Source organism: Geospiza fortis, unplaced genomic scaffold (assembly GCF_000277835.1).
Source record: "Geospiza fortis unplaced genomic scaffold, GeoFor_1.0 scaffold23, whole genome shotgun sequence".
Taxonomy (NCBI): Eukaryota; Metazoa; Chordata; class Aves; order Passeriformes; family Thraupidae; genus Geospiza; species Geospiza fortis.
Window position 1 is genome coordinate 2,891,897 of NW_005054303.1, and position 18,010 is coordinate 2,909,906.

Sequence of the window (18,010 nt, forward strand, 5' to 3'; positions counted from 1 at the left end):
ACTCACATTTTTGCCCTCTTCTGTACATTTTTCACAAATACTTTCTCACCAAATTTTTGTTTGAAAATGTTGCTCGGAAATTAATATAGTGCGATGTTTCTAGATGTGCATACACGGAAATCTTCAGCTCCAGCAAGTCAAAGTGCACAGATCTTTGTGTGGCCATTTTGGGAGTTCTTTGTGGTGGAGAACATTATCCAACTGAGGGGCAGGAATAACAGCATATGGCCTAGGTGGCCAAGCATGCAATGTGGCAGCACAGCTTCCAAGGCAGGCATGATTTGCCAGCACCTTGGTTCAGGCTCTTTGTGAAGTACAACCAGCACATAATCAAATCAGCAATTGTAATAACTAGTTTGCAAGCAAGTCAAGAGCTAAAATATGTACGTACAAATTAATCATCATATCATTTTAAATTTCAATCAAAACACATCTTTGAATTTGTCAATCTGTATATGACAAAGAGGTAAAATAATCAAATAAATTAACTGAGAATGTGTAACTTTTCCTTTCCTCTTAATCCCCACAAGATCTGTATTTGTTCCTTGTTTGCAGCGTTTTTACAATGTTATTTAAATAGCATCTGCTACATTCCACTTGCAATTACTCTGTTTTAATCAATTTACAATTAACTTTTTTTGTTAAATTCACTTTCTCAACAAAGCCCTTTGGTTGTCCTCTTCCTCTTGCTCTGTTGTTTCTTTTAAAAATATTCAGATTCCAAGTGTTTGCACTCGTGTTTGAAATAGCCTCTTGTTTGAGGAAGCCAGGTTTTGCTGCCAACAGGACACCTTTGTGTGCCAGTGTAAAGCTGAGAGAGAACTGTTGTCACTGGGATTTGGTCTCGGGCTGCCCGGTAACTCCTGGCTCCAGGGCTGGAAGTGGGGAAGGCAGCAAGTGGGCGAGCTCTGCGAGAGCTGCCTGTAATAAGAAATAGAATCCCTTTTCTCCCTCTGCCCTGTCCTCGAAAATACTGCTTGTGCAAGGTAATAGCAAACCAGTTAATTTGGTTCGATGGGCAAAAGGATGTCTAATTCCATGTAGATTTCAGCAGTTCAATTTGCTGAATATTGTCACAGCTGAGTTGAATTCTGAGATTGTTAGTTTAACCCTTTACTCATTTCTGTGCTGAGATTTTACATATAAGAAATTAATCTAAGAGAAATGGTTGCATCTTGTCTAGAAATTTGTGTGTGCATATATATTTGTATTATCCATATTTATATTTGTGGGGAGAAAAAAAAATACCATATAGGATGTGTGTGGAACAACTTTTTGCAGATCTTTTTAACAGATTCCAGTTCTTTCACATTAAAAAGATCAAAACAATGAGTTTCAACTAGAAACATTATTTTGATTAAAAAAATATTTCAAGAAAACGCTTTCTAGCTTGTCCTGATAATTATATTTTCTTTTTTAATTTATAAAAAAAATATATAGAAATCTAAGTTGGAACATTATTAAAATGAGAAACTGTTAGGAATTAAATAAGATGCTTTATACACACATGCAGCAATAGTTCAGGCATACTGCAAGACACTTCAGAGACACATATGTACACACACTCACCTGCTCATTAGAAATATTACATTTATATTTCATGTGATTTCTATTGTCTTCTGAAACATTTATATTTATATGCTAGAAAAATATGAACAGCATGGCGTACTGCACTATTTAAAAAATATTTAAATATGTCAATGGACCTCTCCTGGGTCTTTACTTTGCAGCTCCTCTAACTGGTAAATTAACAGGGATTTTTTTCAGGATGCACTTGTAGGATTTGAACATATTTCTCTACTGGAAAAGTTATTTCATGGAAATAAAAATCTGAAGATAGCTGCACCTTTTTATCCAGTGCTGGGTTTTAAAGAACTTAATAGCCTCTCAGTATTTTTAATGCGTGGGATATTACAGAGCTAACAAATAATTTCAGAATTCAGTTACCACAATTAGGAATTTGAAGCAGGTGGCTCAATAATGGGGCTTTTTCATTTCATTTATTAGAAGGGGGAGGAAAAAGCCCAGCAACGCAGAGCTTCATTTATTTTCATCAGCTCCACAGTAAGAGCGTGGCAATTTGCAACACCAGAATCATTTCAAGTACAGCTTTGCATACATCATTCATTTCTTTAGTTTTAAAAGCTTCTTATCGTTCAACCAAAATTTGAAAAGATAATTTCCTGTCTAAAGTCCAATCTGGTCTGAGCATCCTGGCTGCTTTTTAACACTATGTTGGCTTTCTTGGTAAGCAGATGGAGTGTCGCTGTCACTGCTGCGTGACCCCCAGGTGAGTGTGACTTTGCCTGCGTGTGCCTGTGCGTAACACATCCGCAAGCAAGAGCCCTGCATGATACCCAGCTCCTCGAAGTTTGCCTCACCTTCCCGCTCGCTAGGAGGAGAGTTTAATTTCATTTCGCCTCAGTCCCGAGCCTGGCAGCAGAGGCAGCACGCTCCCAGCAGGAAGATGCAGTGTTTGCAGCAATGCAGCCGCGGGTTGCAGCCCTGCCGCACGCAGGGCAGCGCTGGCGGGGCTGCGGCGGGGTCGGGGCGCGCACCCTCCTCTTCCTCGCACCGCTTCTCCCGTGCCCTCTCTGGGGTCTGGGGGTGTGCGGGGTTCGCACCTCGGAGAGCCCCACTGCCCTGCAGGGAACGCAGCTCCAGATGAACTGTCGGCCCGGGAGACACTTTGCTGGCTTGTCGCTAACGGGATGTGTTTATGCTGCTTTGAAGAACAACAAAGCTCTGTTGTTCTTGCGCCAGAATAAAGGGGTTTCACTGCGGGAAGGTACCTCAGTTTCTGAATGTATCGTGAGGGCAATGGCTAAGGAAAACTTCAAGGAAATGTGGCAATAGTCTAAGGCCAGGTGACAGGTCTTACCGTGCATTAGCAGGTTGCTCAGGTTTAAGTAAAACAGAGGCCTTAAAGTGGCCCCAGGTGCTGCCATTGGTAGGATTTGCACCTTCAGAGTGTCTCACAATTTAGAGATCAATTCAATGCTTCAACCACAGGTGCTCTTGCAGAGCATGAGTGGGCTATTGCTGTCCCCTGTGTGTTTGAGAACATGCAGCCCCTTCTATGCACAGGAATTCCCATCAGAAATCTCCCCCTGCTTCAGAATACAGGCAGAAACTCTGGAAGCAATCTCTCGGAAGACTTTGAAGCCCTCCTGCACTGTACCATGGGCCCTGCAAAGCTGAACCAGCTTGTGTTTGCTACTGGGCTAAGTGCCCAACAAAGAGCCCCTTACCATGGCAGAGAGAATCTGTTACACACGGTGCCATATTAAGCAATTAACAGGGTTGTGGGGCTGAGCTTAGTGCCTATCCTCTGCAGTTTAATCATTTCTCTGTTTGCAAGGTTTCTAGCAAATAAGACATCCATGTTCCTCGCATTAGCACATCAACAGTGTCTATGGGAAAGGCAGAGACATGAGGTGCACCGCTGATCTGCTCAGGAACAGGGTCATATTGGGCAATACTAATCAGAGGAGGTGCAGCTTCTCAGCTGACTGCTCCTGTTCCGACTGCACAGTCAGCTGCCTGCAGACAGGATGCCCTCTCTGTAAGACCTTGTCCAAACATGTTTGGCTCCATGTGGAAATTTTGCAGTTCTTTGTATGACTATGTACTCGACAGTAAGCATTACTGAAAAGATTCTCCTTTTGTCCAGGTGTTGCCTGCTTTCAAACCAGGCAATGAATACTGGTGATAATTTAAAATAATTATAAAACAGAAGGCATATGATTCTTAGCCCTTAGAAAATCTCTTCTGCAGAGGCACAGGAGAGGCACAGGCTGCACAGGCACAGCCCTCAGGGCTGCTTGAGCCAGCAGCCTCAACACAGGGCAGCCTCCACCTGCCCTTGCAGTACAAGGGTGCCTCAGCCCCAGTCTCAGATTCTGCAGCCCCAGGGAGCATTTGCCCGCCCTTGGATCTCCTCCATGCAGCCACTCCTGCCACTGCTGGCACAGCTATCTGCTCTTTGACAGGAGCTCAACAACCCTGTGTAAAATTGTCCTTTCCCATGCTGGAGGGAACATGAACCCCCGGATGTTTCACTTTAGATTGACACAGTCCACGGTTAACATCACCCCAGGATACTGTATGCTACTTCAGTGCAGTTCACTGCAATACTCAGGGAAATGGTAGGATTGCACTGAAATGGGAATAGTGCAACTATGAAACTTGGAGACTGGATCAGTCCATTTACATTTCTGGATATTCAGCATATAAGGTATTCACAGATACTCATCTGTGAATACCTTATATGCTGAATATCCAGAATAAAGTGAATTAACGTGAAGAGGCAAACTCTAAACTGACTCACTCTTTGCAGCCCACACAAAGAGGTAAACAGGGAGCCTCAGATAGGGAAATATGTTGGAGAGGATGAAGGAAGACTGTCCAGTGAGTGGAGCACTATTACAAAAAGAATGGACACTACAGACTTGAGCCCCAGACTGAAGGAAAGATGGAAGCACCCCGGGCCTTTCATTCCCCGTGAATAAATGAGAATGAATTTATCAGTCATCTAATGAAATGATTTCTGAGTATAATTGAAATAGGGGAGATATGTGTCTAAGATAGCTGAATGGACAGATGGTTTACAGTCTCATCCTGCCCACCTGCTGCAGAACACAGCTAAGCCTACTACAACTGTGTTATTTGTGAAGCATAGGAACTGCTGGTCCAAAAAACCTCCAGTGAAAATGACAGCAGTAATGAAGGCAGCTCTCACATTTGCACAACAGTTCATATTTCCCACTAGATAACAATTACTTCAAAAAATGTAGCTGTGTTATTTTTTGGCAGACAAAATCTTGAAATCCTGATGTGATCTATGGTACTGCTCTCTTCCAAACACATTGTCTCAGTAAAAAAGCAGACATCAAGACTCTACATTGTGACATGGAGTACACCTGCTCCATCATCTGGGCATTCAACTGACTTGCTTACTTTAGAAAGGGAAACATTGACTAGTGCTTAGTTTGTTTCCAGAATAGAACACTTTTCATTCTTTATGACATCCTAAAGTAGCTGCAGCCAGATTCTGAAATGATCTATTTGACAGTAGGGAGTCCCATGCAGTCTACAATAGTTCTTACTGACTTACATGTCATAAATTTTACTAGAATGATAGAAGACTCACATTGCTTTTGTGATCAATGAAGCATTTCCTTATTAACCAGGGACACCAGTTCTACCCTTTCTGAAGTTAGTGAGAAATAATATTATTTTTATAAGGCCTTGCTACTGCTTCCAGTGCATCAGTAATGAGTTAAATATTGGAATTAAAATTGTTTACTTTTGTTGGATGGTTTGTTGGTTGCTAGAACCCGGAATGTCATTTCTGGCTCTTCTTCTGTTGTTATTCTTTCCCCTCAAAATTTAGGACAAGGAACATTGTTACAGCCTTAAATTTATCACTAAAAGCTGATGCATGTTGGTGCAATGAAAAGAGGCTGGTTTCATTTAGGCATTCAGAAATTGATATCTAATTAAATTTTGAAATGAAATGTTAAAACCAGTGGGTGACAGACTGTCTGTAGGCGTGTCCCCTGAGGTGCTCCCTATTTTATTTGTTAATGATCTTCCTTCATTGCCCACACTAAGCCAAGCTCTACCAACTACTGCTATAGCACCATTATTCAGCATTTAATTTTTTACAATCTTAAAAAAATTTAAAATCACACTAAATTTAATTAGTTGTTCATTTAAGCCCTCAATGATTGGTTCTCTCCAGTGTACAGATACTTATCTCTACCTATTTCAAATACTAAAGTATTGTTTTTCAATCACAAGATTCTGGCATTGACAAAAGTGAGGTGATATGGGGTAAATTAATGAACTCAAACTGGTATGACAAGAATATGCAGGTGGTCAAAGACAGATCTAATTTTAACTATTCTACTTGGAAAAGCATAGATGTGTAAAGAAGTGACTTGAGGGCATATATGCTGCCTCAACCTGGAATTCTAAACTTTTCCTTTTTGAAATTTTTCATTGCTTCTTTCTTTTTTTCCTATCTCCCTTCTCTATTAAATCAATGTCAAGAAACTCCTTCTGTCTGACCTTAAATTAATAGAAATGCTCATTACCTTCAGGTCTTTGCAGTTATCACTAAACAGATATTTGATATTGTCTTGTTGCCTTTTTTTGGTGTTTGTTTGCTTGTTTGTTTTTTTTGGGGGGGGAGGGAGAGGGAGGGTGTTGCTTTGTTTTTTATGTTTGTTTTCTTTGTAACCACTGATACATCTCTGATATAGAGAAAGGCACTGGAGAAATGCATTAACAAGTACATGCAGCAGTCTTTTCAGCCTGTGCCACTGGATGGCTCAATGTGTCACAAAAGAAATCTCTGTTAGCAGTTTAAGTTAAACTCAGTTATTCAGTTTGTGAAGAAGCTACTTCTCAAGGAGGATCTGAATCTATTTTGCTAAAGGTATGAAGATCAGAGCAGCCATGATGGCCATGTTATTGCAAACTGTGAAGTTTCCTTTATCTACAATTCCGTAATACCATTTTCAAAACCTTCTGTAAAAGACGGATATAAATTTTTCTCTGTGGAGGGCAAAAATAGCTTTTGGCAGCTGAGTTTCCTTTTTGATACTAAGGAATCAAGAACAGTAGGTAAACACTAACTTGGTGGCTCAAAATTTGCCTATTCATGGACTTGGTAAGAAATGTTATGGCTGCACCTTACCACTGGCTTAAACAGGAGCCAAGCTAGGTAAATGTTGGAGCACGTGTCTGTGTGTGACATGAAACCACAGAGACACACTGCAGAATAGTTTCCTGCTCAGACAAACTCTAACAGTTTGCTGCTCTTCACTCTGTAACACTGACTTCAAAACAGGCAGATAAGGCTGTTTTTGCTATTTGTACCCTGCTTTTCTCTAGGAAATGCACTGAAACAACTAAACTCTTTGCAGTTGTTTACATAAGTTGGCAATCATTGTTTTTTTACCAGTCTTGATACAGGTCAATAGCTCAAATCCAGCACAAGATTAGAAAGTGAAACTACCCATGGTTCAGGTCCCTGAGTTGTCCAGTCCTATGTGTTTTGGTTAGTAATGAGGTCAGGAAAAAGAAACCAAACTCACCCTTTCCTGTCTTCTTCCGTGGATCTTGAAAAACATGATGCAGCTTGTTAATAATGCAAGTCTTTATTTAAGACATAGTTTGCTGTACCAGCCTGAAATTTCAACTGCTCTTTGAATGATGATGTATTAAATTGTCTGCATTACAAACACACTTTTGGAACGGCTCTGTTTTTTGTGATAACTGTGTTGGATTCTGAGTCATAAAGGTTATAAAACAGATACAATAGACTATATTCTGCCACAGAGGTGGCATAGTTCAGCATGACTGAGTCACTGCTCTGAAGAGAGACAGCACTGATTTTTATGCAGGGTATTGCAAGTCAAGCCTGAAGTGCATTGGCAGAGCTGCATTGTAGCAGGCAAAAAGCTGCTCCTTAATACATGCCTGATTTTACTTGTACAATTCACATTTTTCCAGATACCCATCATATAACATTCTAAACTAGACTTTGATGCAAGTGACCCAGGATCATTTCAAGCAGTGAAAAGGGAACAAGTAAAATTCTGTACCATTATAAATGGTCAACTTGGCAGGTGCCAAGAGCAGCATGTGTGACCATACTAAACAAACTTGGCTGGGAAACTTGAAGTTGGCAAGTATCTTCTACCTGCTGCCTTGTCTGCTTCAGTTTCCCTCTTTCCTCAGCTGGAAAAATCTTACTTACTAGAGTAGTGGAGATCTTTGCAAGAGTTCTTTTTCCTCCTCCTGCCTCTGCTTGTCCTTTGCTTTACAATCTGTGCTGATTTGAAAAGGTTTTCCAGTTGGCCATGTCTTCTCTCCAGTAACTCCAGTTTTGTTCTCCTTGCCCTCTTCTGTCTGGACTGTCTGCCCTCTTTGTGCTTTGTCTATTTCCCAACAACTTTTGTGCCCAGAACACCAGGTGCAATTCCTTTCTCCTTGCCACCAGACCAAACCCCTCAGCTGCCCACTCCTACCTGCTGTCATCTCTGTCACTCATCTGTTAAATCCCCAGGCTTCTTCTATTCCTAGGCAAATGTCCCTTCTGGTTCTTTCTTGGAACACCTCCTATGGGTTTTCTGAATATTTCTGTGTGTATATTTCTCATGATAGTTTTGATTTTTTTTTTTTTTTGGCATTATTTCCTCTGTTGGTAGGGCACAAGACTATTTCAATTTTGCTCTATTTTGTTTATTAGTACCCTGAAAGGTTTTGCAGCTCATTATTGATGAGAAACAAAAATTCACAACACATCAAAAGTGAATAAAACACTATTAGACCACACCTTTAATGATTCATGTTCAATCCAGGATCATATTGCCCTGGTGTGACCACACAAGGGCAGATAGGTTGCTTTGCATAATGCTATGTTGTTAATTTGAAAAAAAAATCCCTTCATCTAAAAATGGTGTTTTACAAGGAACCTTTAGATGTTTTATAATAATCTGCATTCCTTACCTTATGCTTAGCTTTCCATTGGGGGAAAAAGAAACCAACAACCTTGAGGCTGTGTGTGAGTTAAATATGTCATTCTATGAAGAAAATGATCCATATGTCCTTCCAGTCTTTTATGTTTTCCATCTTTTGAGTGTTTAGTAAATAAAGATTATTATACATAATAAATTAGAATCTTAATCAGTAATAAAACTTCAAATACTTCTACCCAGTATATTATACCTGTAATGTGAATTAATTGTTCACAAGTGGCTTGTTCTAAAGACCAGGTACAAATGTTTTTCAGGATATCCCTAGAAAAGTACACACCTACACATGCATATCTCTTCCTTCCATTCACCTTTGTGATTCTAGGATGACATAATAGTTTTTTTTATTTCCAGCAGATGCTCTGGCAATTCAGAGATGTGACAAACAACATTTGCAGGAAAAGGTTATGTATCCTGTCTGACCAATTGCATACAGAAATGGCAAACTTCCATGCATATGATTTCCCCTTTCAATTTTCTTATATGAGAAAATTTTCCTGCATCACATTCTGAACATTCCCAAACATAGCCTTTCTCTCTTTCATATGACACAAAAATTGGTCACTAAACAATTACATTTTGAGCTTAATCTAAACAACAGAACAAAGATATCAGTGCTCAAGTGGCAGCAAGAGTATCTTTAGCTGGTTATATAGGACTATATTGTTTCTGGTTATATAGGTTATATTGTTTGGGGTTTTTAAAAGATTTTGGAATGTATGTAGGTTTTTTTTGATGCCTGGGGTGTGAGTGCTGTGTGCCATACCATGGGGTCTTGATAAAGAGTGAGAGGCAATGTAGTATCTATGTTGAATAGGTACTCCATGATAGCTGACTACAGGAAGGGAGCTTTTCATCCCCAAACAAGTGCTTGAATAACATCTACACAAGCAGGAGAGAGAGACAGCATGTGCACTTTGGGATAATTTAGCTCTGTCTGCATGCAGGGTCGAGCAAACAGCACCAATGATTTCATGCCTGAGCCAGGCAGAACTGTCCCTCTGTTAGGAGGCTGTCTCACACACAAACAATATAAAGTCAAGTAAAGAGCAAGCACTCAGGAAACATTTTCAACTTTAAATAAATAACTTAATAAAAAGGCTAAAACACCTCATCAGGTAATCTACTCCTTTTAAAAGTTGTCTCAAGTTTTTACAACTAGAAATGCAGGGAAAGCAGTCTCTATTTTGGGGCTCTGCAGATAAATTATGTATTAAAAATATGCTCCTACTTTAATGATCATTCTCAAAAGGCTCTTTGAAAATGAAGGAAAAGCAAAGTCTACTTTGGTCAAGGAGACGGGACACAATTCTAAAAAAAAATTCAAGAATAAGTTATATAAAATTCATGAAGCTGGAATATTTACTCTTTTACCCATCAATCTTGACCCAGCTAAGTTACTTTTATCAGAAGAGATGGAATGCTTTATACTTATAGCCTTTCTAGCAGTCAACATAGTATTGACTGTATTGCAGCCAATGTAGCCAGTGTGGTGATGAGATACTGTAGTTTTCACAAGCTTTCATTAAGTTTGCTGTGAAATGCCATGTTCTCATATTAGTCATCCTCTCTGCTTTATATCTTAGAAGATGCATTTCAAACTGTTTTTAAAGTACATTATTATTCAGCTGTTCACCAAAATAGACCAATACACATTATAATATGTTTACGAGGTGGCAGCCTTACAATTCAACAATTTAAAACTTACATTCTATCTGACATAGCTACAAAATTGTTTCAAATGGCTGTGCTTACATTTTGGAGCAAGTAGTTCTAAATGAAAAGGTTGATGGCTTCAATTTGATTATTAGCAAGTAAAAGAACATTGATGGAAATATTGCAGTCGGTATGTTGATATTCCAGGGAGAATGAAAAATGTTTAGTGGACAGTTTAGAATACTGTCAGTATACAGTGTCATAAAAACTGCTGAACTTGCTTCTTTATTTATATCATTGATGTAGGTTTTGTACCATTTAAATATGTTCAAAGCCACGTCATTACTGAAAAAAATTAGCTGTTTTAACAATAGATGGTAAACACTTTCTTCCTAGTATACTTCAACAAAATATGAGCTACAGGCAGCTGGAGAGGGACAAAACTTAGCATCTCCTATCAAAAAGCAGCCAGTCTGCAGGGAATGTGGAACTCACCACCTCCACCATGAGATTGCAAGGTCATCTTTTGAATGGGTGGATGGAGTCAGGTTCAAGCATTTGAAGGGAAAGGAGGTGGAGGAATCGAAGGAAAAGCCAGCAATTTAACCTATTGTCCCAGTAACAAATCATAAAACAGAGAGCCCATCAGATTCTACACAATTTTTCTCTGCCCTGGTAATTTCACTGTGGCAGAGGACAAAACTGATTATCATGTTTTCCTAGTTGCTACTACTATATTAATTAATTCAATGCTTTCAGCAGATGTCTGCATGAAAATACAGCAACGCAACTTGAAAAAACAGATCTTAAAAACAGAGGTCTTAGGAGGTGAGATAATACTCAAGTAAAACAGTAGTTCTCTGAATAACAGGGCCAGTGCCTGTGATATGGAAAATAAGCAAATGAGACCCTGAGGACAGAAAGAAGATGGAGAGAAGGAGCAGAGTTACAGTGTGTCTCCTGAAGTCGAGGTTGGAAAAGTGCTGAGATTGTGTGTGAAGCTACATGTGTGTTTCTGCAGCTTCTTAAAGCCATGCATAACTCTTCAGCGAAAAATGTGTTTGCAATTTTCCCCACCTACCATCAGAAAGAAAGCATTTATTAATTTATTATCAGACAAGAAGCTGTCCTAAGCTGTCTACACACATTTGCATCAAGCTATTCTAGTGGAATACCTGTCTACAAAAATCCAAACAAGTGGCCTTTAAAGCAAAGAGCACTGATCACACAGAAGATCCCTGCACTACCAGTCCTGCACACTGAAATGCAGCACTGTCAGTGGGACTGCAAACATCCACCATCCTCACCTGCCTCCCTGCAGCCAGAGGATGCTCTCCTGTCTCCCTTCCATTCATCCTGAGCCTGCGCTGCTGCCAGCACGTATGACAACCATTGCCAATTGTGACAGTTGTTTTTGTGAAGGGGGACATCTGTCCACATAAAATGATGCTGGGGTCTGCAAACTCATTCACAGAGGACATGAAATAGTCATCAGATGGTAAAAATTACCTTCTTGGTTAAAAGACAAACTGCTGTCCCAAAAGCGAGAGAGACTCTATCTGACTAACGCTCACCTGAGCCAGGCTGAAGTTTGTAACATATGTGTTCAGGGGAACCCTTGTAATTGCTGACAGATGGATCTCCATCTAAAGAGCTTTCCACCTCTACTTGCATCTCTCATGTTTTGAAATAGTAACAATAAAAATTACCTTCTCTACTATACATCAAAAAGCTGGAATATGAAATTCTTGAAAAAGGTATCAATATATACTCTAAATGTCTTATTAATGAGCTGTTTACAAATGCCAACGAAATAGCCCATTGGCTTTGTGGCTCGTCATAGATGGGGTTGTCTCAGAGGAATATCAACATCAGCCCAAGTCTCTCCTTGGCATCCCTTTTCTCCTCTGATTGTTTCTCTAAATTTTTTGCTGTAAGCCTAAAAGCAAAAAAGTTCTCCTTACAGTTGGTTCCAATTAAGAAAATTAAAGCTATATATTTGTAAGCAAAAATAAAAATGACACAGACAACATATAAACATTTAAAGCACAAGAACAGTGAATGGGCAGGCAGTTATACTGACTCTTGACAGTCTACCTTATGCAACACATTTCCAGAGTAAATACATTAGCAGTTCAGTGTTTCTTTAATTTTTGCACAGAAGCATAATTTTTTTTTGTCAGGTCACATTTTGTAACACAATATCAATCTTGCCATACCCATGTTCTAGACGGGCTGTAGGAATTCTGCTGTAATTATGTCAAAAAATGAAATATTCCAAAATCTGCTTGACAGCTTGATCACAATAGTGCATGTGACTAAATTCAGGGTGTGCTGGTGTAATGAAGGAGGGGATGTCAGTGGTAATCAATTGTATTTTTGTTAAATTTTGTGGAGCATTTCTTGCTCTTGGGTTGTAGTACATTGAAAGCAATGAGACACCTAGTGGTAACGCTTTTTTAGAGTTTCTTAGTGCCATTAGAGATTGGGGAAAACCAGTTCTTATCCAAATCATGTATTTTGTTACATGTCATGTAAATATGATGTAGACTAGCATAGCCATGAACACCAACACTATGCAGTGCAGTGGCATGACAGGAAGGATTCCATGCTATGCTCAAGTATAGAATAGCAGATCTGTAAGTACTTTTTCTTCTCCAGACAGCTATTTCTGTACAAGAAAGCTTGCCAGAAGACAGACAAGTATGAATTATAATGAATTGCAGTAGTTTATTTTTAATTTTCATTGTATTACATTTCCTTCCAAGGAAACAGTCAAAGATTTCTGCCCCTTTTACTTTCTCAAAGAAAGTTTGTATGAGACAATTAATTCACCAAAAAAACTATTTATATGAATATGGATTAACTTTTGATATTAAAAAGGATGAAATGTGCTAATTTTCATTAGCTTTTTGTTGGTTTTTTTTTTCTCTGAACAACATGCTCCTCAGACAAAAACTGCTGTCTCCAAATCTTATAAAAGATCTTAGGTGTTTTAGCATGCAGTTTATAGGTAAAAATATTACCTAAATGATAAATTTGTAGTGCTGTCTCTTATGAAACTGATGGATAAATGCAGAGACAAGAAATTATTATTTCCTAGATTTAAATAATTCAAGGTGCCACACAGTATAATTGACGCAAAACTGTGTTCCTTCATAGGCGTGCTGATAACTGCTAACCTTGATATTTTGCCTGCACATCTCTTCCTCAAGTTTTGCTGTCCTTTCAAATGTCTCCCTTACAACTCCAAAATCCATTCCAGGCCAATATTTTTCCATCGACCTAGATTTTATTCCCTTTTAACCATCTGTAACCACTGACTTATCAGAAACCAGGTTACCTATATTTGTTCTATTTTGGGGAGTCAGGAGACAGGGTAGAACAACTAACAAGGCTTTTGAGTTTATTTGGTATTTACTGACTGTAATATCCTTGAACATGTGCTATGTTTTCCTCTGTATCTGGGTAACATTCAATAAGCTTTGCTTCTTGGCAAGGTATAGTTGGTAAAAATATACAAATAAGATGCAATCTAATATACTAAAGTGAAAGATAAAAAAATATATAAAGCTGGCATAATAATTTATTTTCTGTGAAAAGAATTGAAGAGACTGCTAGAGGAAGTAACAAGTACACGGTGATACTTTATCTTTCCCAACACACAAATACATTTTCAAAAAGTGTGCAGAAAGATGCTATTTCTTCTATTTTCAAGCAAAAGAGTTAATACTGCGTTGTTTAAAAATCCACTGTAGAAAACATATGACAGCTTGGTGGCCTTGGAAGTGATAGTGATGTTTTTAAGCAGTGGGAAACAGGGAACTGTAGATAGGGAGTACAAGGCACAGAGCTCTCCCTGTTTTTATCAAAAGAGGGTTTTAGAAAATATAACCTCATTCTTTCTTGCATTTTTCTAGAGCCAAATCACCTTCAGAAATCACTATTTGATCAGGAAGTCCACAGTTAATTATAAGCTCACCTCATTCAAGAGATCTCTATCCTCTGAGCTACAAAGAATAGCAAATAATAAGTTTATAGAATTCCGTTTCTTATTTAAATAGCATATAGTGACAACACTACTATTTAGCAGAGAAGTGTTTGGAGGTATGCTAATGACCACAAGAAAATTTCAAACCTCCATAATGTGCTTTAATCACCAGCTGGAGATCAAAAGCCACCATGTGATTTTATACAGCATGGGCAGCTTCCAGAACTGCCTTACATGGAAAGAGATCAATGGTAAAATTGGTAGATACAGCAAAGCTTTGCAATAAAAGCGTTTTATGTATCTTGTTCAAAGTATTTAAGTGCCTTTTAGATCACTGATTGAACCATAGACATTATAAAGTGGAACCTTTTAATACCAAAATAAATTTGCAGAGTAAAATTCCATTACAGGAAAAAGCATTGCACTGCAACAGGACAGATAATAATTCTTTCACATGTAATGGAATATATGAAATGTTTGATGATAAACAGAAGTTCTTTGCATCGTTACAGTTGGATCCTATGCACTGCTGTTTGTGTGCATGTGAGTGAATCTACAGTGTAGGATATACAGTGCCCCCAGATAAATTGCATTTGTACCTATAAATATCACTCTAACTGGAATGGGGGAAGACACTTCACAGTCAAGACAATTCAGTCATTTAAGTAGAGGAAAACTGCCTATGCATATGAGTTTGGACCTTGACCAAAGAAAACATAGAAATGCTTTAGAAACTCATAAAAGTCCTTTAATTTGGATTAATTTAATGCACTTCAAACAGCTCTCGTCTTAGAAGCTTCAACTTATTTAAAATTATTTCCCTTAAAATCATGTGTCTGTTAGCATCACAAAACTGCCAGGAAAAAAGTGAAACTTCCAATGGATCTCACTGTGTAGCTTTAATTTCACAATGTTTTCATCAATTCTTCTAATACTTCATCCCTTTTCCATTGAATTATTGGGTACACTGTAGAGACTGGGTCTCTTCTACCCCATATTCCACTCCTCTCTTGAACAAATTAACTACTCAGGGAATGAATACAGATGATATTTTAAAAGAGCGGCAAGATTTAAAAATATTTTTCTTGCCTCAGCATTTTAATTTTCAATTTAAAGTGTTTTGAAAAGTACAATCAATAATGTCTTTTTATTCATAATGTAGAATTAAGAGTCAAGTAAACTGGGTCTTACTTTGAGATTTCTTACAAATTTTCTTTATCACTTCAAGTTAAGCAAACTTTACCCATCATCTCTGTGTCTGATTCTTCATTTGTAATAAGGGGTAAATATTTATTTTGCTGAAGTGATTCTTTAAGTTCTTTAGGAAGTTGACCCTAACAAAAGCCAATATTGTACCTTTATTTGGTGAGAAAAAATTAGATGATGGTCTTATCTCATGGGGAACTTTTTAGACAGATGTGTAGTAACTTCACTGAGTAAATAAATAATTTCATCAAATTGATTAAGTATTCAAAGTAAGTTCACTGCATTCTGAAGGAATTAATAAACAAAAATTTATATTCCTTCCCAAAAATACAAAAATTAGTCTAACTTGTAAAGATGCCTGGAAAGATTGTCAAAACCAGTTTAGTTCCTATCTACCTTTTAACAGCACTCAGACACAATCAGATGCACTGGTCTCCTAAAATACACACAAGCTCTGAGGTTACTGGGTAGATCACTTTAAATTCTCTTGAAATGTATATTAATGCATAAACAAGACAACTCTGGAGTGCCACACTGATATTCTTAGAGAATAGTGACTACTCTTTTAAAGCTTAATAAAAGCACATTAGACGAAAAAAGCCACAGCCCTAATTTAATTTATATAACCTCTTTCCTCTGAGGAAAATAGTGTGAAATGTGAATGGGAGGACAAAAAGTAAGTTTGCAGTGAACACATTTTTCCCCTAGTGTCAGTATATTCCCACTGCAGGATAACAATGGGATGTGATGGGAAGCATAATTCCTTGTACACCAGAGTACGTGCAGATTGGGTGCATGACAACAAAGGGTTCTGAATCAAAAACTTGCTCTTCAGAAAGTGATCATACCACTGCTCCTTTTCAGACTGTTTATGGACTCTGGCCACAAGGTTTTTAAGAAAATCTTCTGTGGTCTAGCCATTCATGAGGTCTGCAATTTGAAGAAAATACTGTGATTATTTTTTGATACAGTAACTTTAATCTCTACTCCCATCTGTGGTCCTCAGCTCCCAGTTAGGACAGCTGAGTGTAGTGCATGTGTACTCTTTTATTGAGTATCTGTGGTGGCACAGTCTCCCATTCATTTGGGAATTGTCTACTATTTTTTTTTATTATTTTTTGTGGTTTTAATGCATTGTGTGTAGTATGGCATGGTGCTTGAGCAATGTATATGCATTTTTCTTCTCATGTTGCAAAGCAGAAAAATAAAGAAGATTGCTGAAAGAACACATACTGGAATTATAAGACATTTAATTCTATAATTTTTGGAAGAACGAAAATGTGAAGAACATTTATTTTAGAACTTGAGTACTACATTCTATTAAATAAAAATGTGATTAATATGTAGAAGTGGAATATTTATTAAATTTCTCATTTAATTTTCTCTATTAGCATCTTAAAATGGTTTCATGATCCCAATAATTCAATACTAAAGAGGATGGTACTGCAAGTGAAATGCTATCATGTCTGGTAGCGTTCTTCACACACTATAGTTCAAACAAACTTTTGGTCTTTCCTATGAACAGTAGTACCCTACAACATACAGAACAGTTCAGATTCTTGAACATCTCTACTAGCACCCAATATTTAAAAAATAAATTTCTAGTATTCTTAATGTAGACCAGGTGGTCAAGGAAATCTATGTAAGTATTGTCATGATGAATATACCACAGAATGATAGGGCTTTGTTTGAACAAAGAAAATAGTTTGGTACTATTTAGTACCTCTAAAACTGCAGCATGTCAAGACAGTGCCCATGAAATCATAATGCCTTTTTAAGAGTTTGAAACATGCAGTAAATTAACAAAACGATTGTCCTTTTATTTTCCTGCTTCATCCCATAAATTCCCTGGTTTGCCACGTCTTTCAAGTTCTGCTCCTCTCTCTCACTTCCCAGCTCGGCAGAATCAGTGGTGCATGTGCGACATTTGTACCCGACAATGGAAGGATGAGGAACCACCGACCCCGGAGGTGTTTAAGGAAAAGCTGGGCTCAGTGCCCTGCTCTAGTTCACCTGGTGGTGTTCGGTCCTGGGCTGGCTTCGAGGATCTTTTCTAACCTAATTGATCCTGTGCTAACAGCTTGACAAAGGCCTTCCCAAACTCATTGCAGCGTAAGAAACCAAGGTTTCTCGTAACTCTCAGAATTGTTTTACTGAAAAGAGCTGTGAAGCTCTAGAACAGGCTGCCCAGGCCAGTGGTGGAGTCACCACCCCTGGAAATGTCCTACTAAAGAGTGGATATGGCACTTAGGCACGGTTTTGCGGTGAAGGTGGGCTTTAAAAGTCTTCTCCAACCCAACCGCCTCCATGACCGCAAAAGACTCCGCTCTTGGCCCATCTCGAGCCGCGTTGCTCTTTGGGAGCTGTAGTCCATGTAGGGCCTTCCTGCGGCCACTTGCTGCGGTCACGGACTACATTTCCCAGTAGGCATCGCGACCAGGGAGGGACGGAGGCGGAGGGCCGCGCTCGGCAGCCCAATGGGCGCGGGCGATGCTGGGAGGTGGCGCCGGGGCGGGCGGGCCGCCGGGGGCCGCGGGCAGTGCGGGGATTTCGGACCGGGAGGAAGGAGCGGGGCCGGGCCCGCTCGCCCCGGAGGGACTTGGAGGCC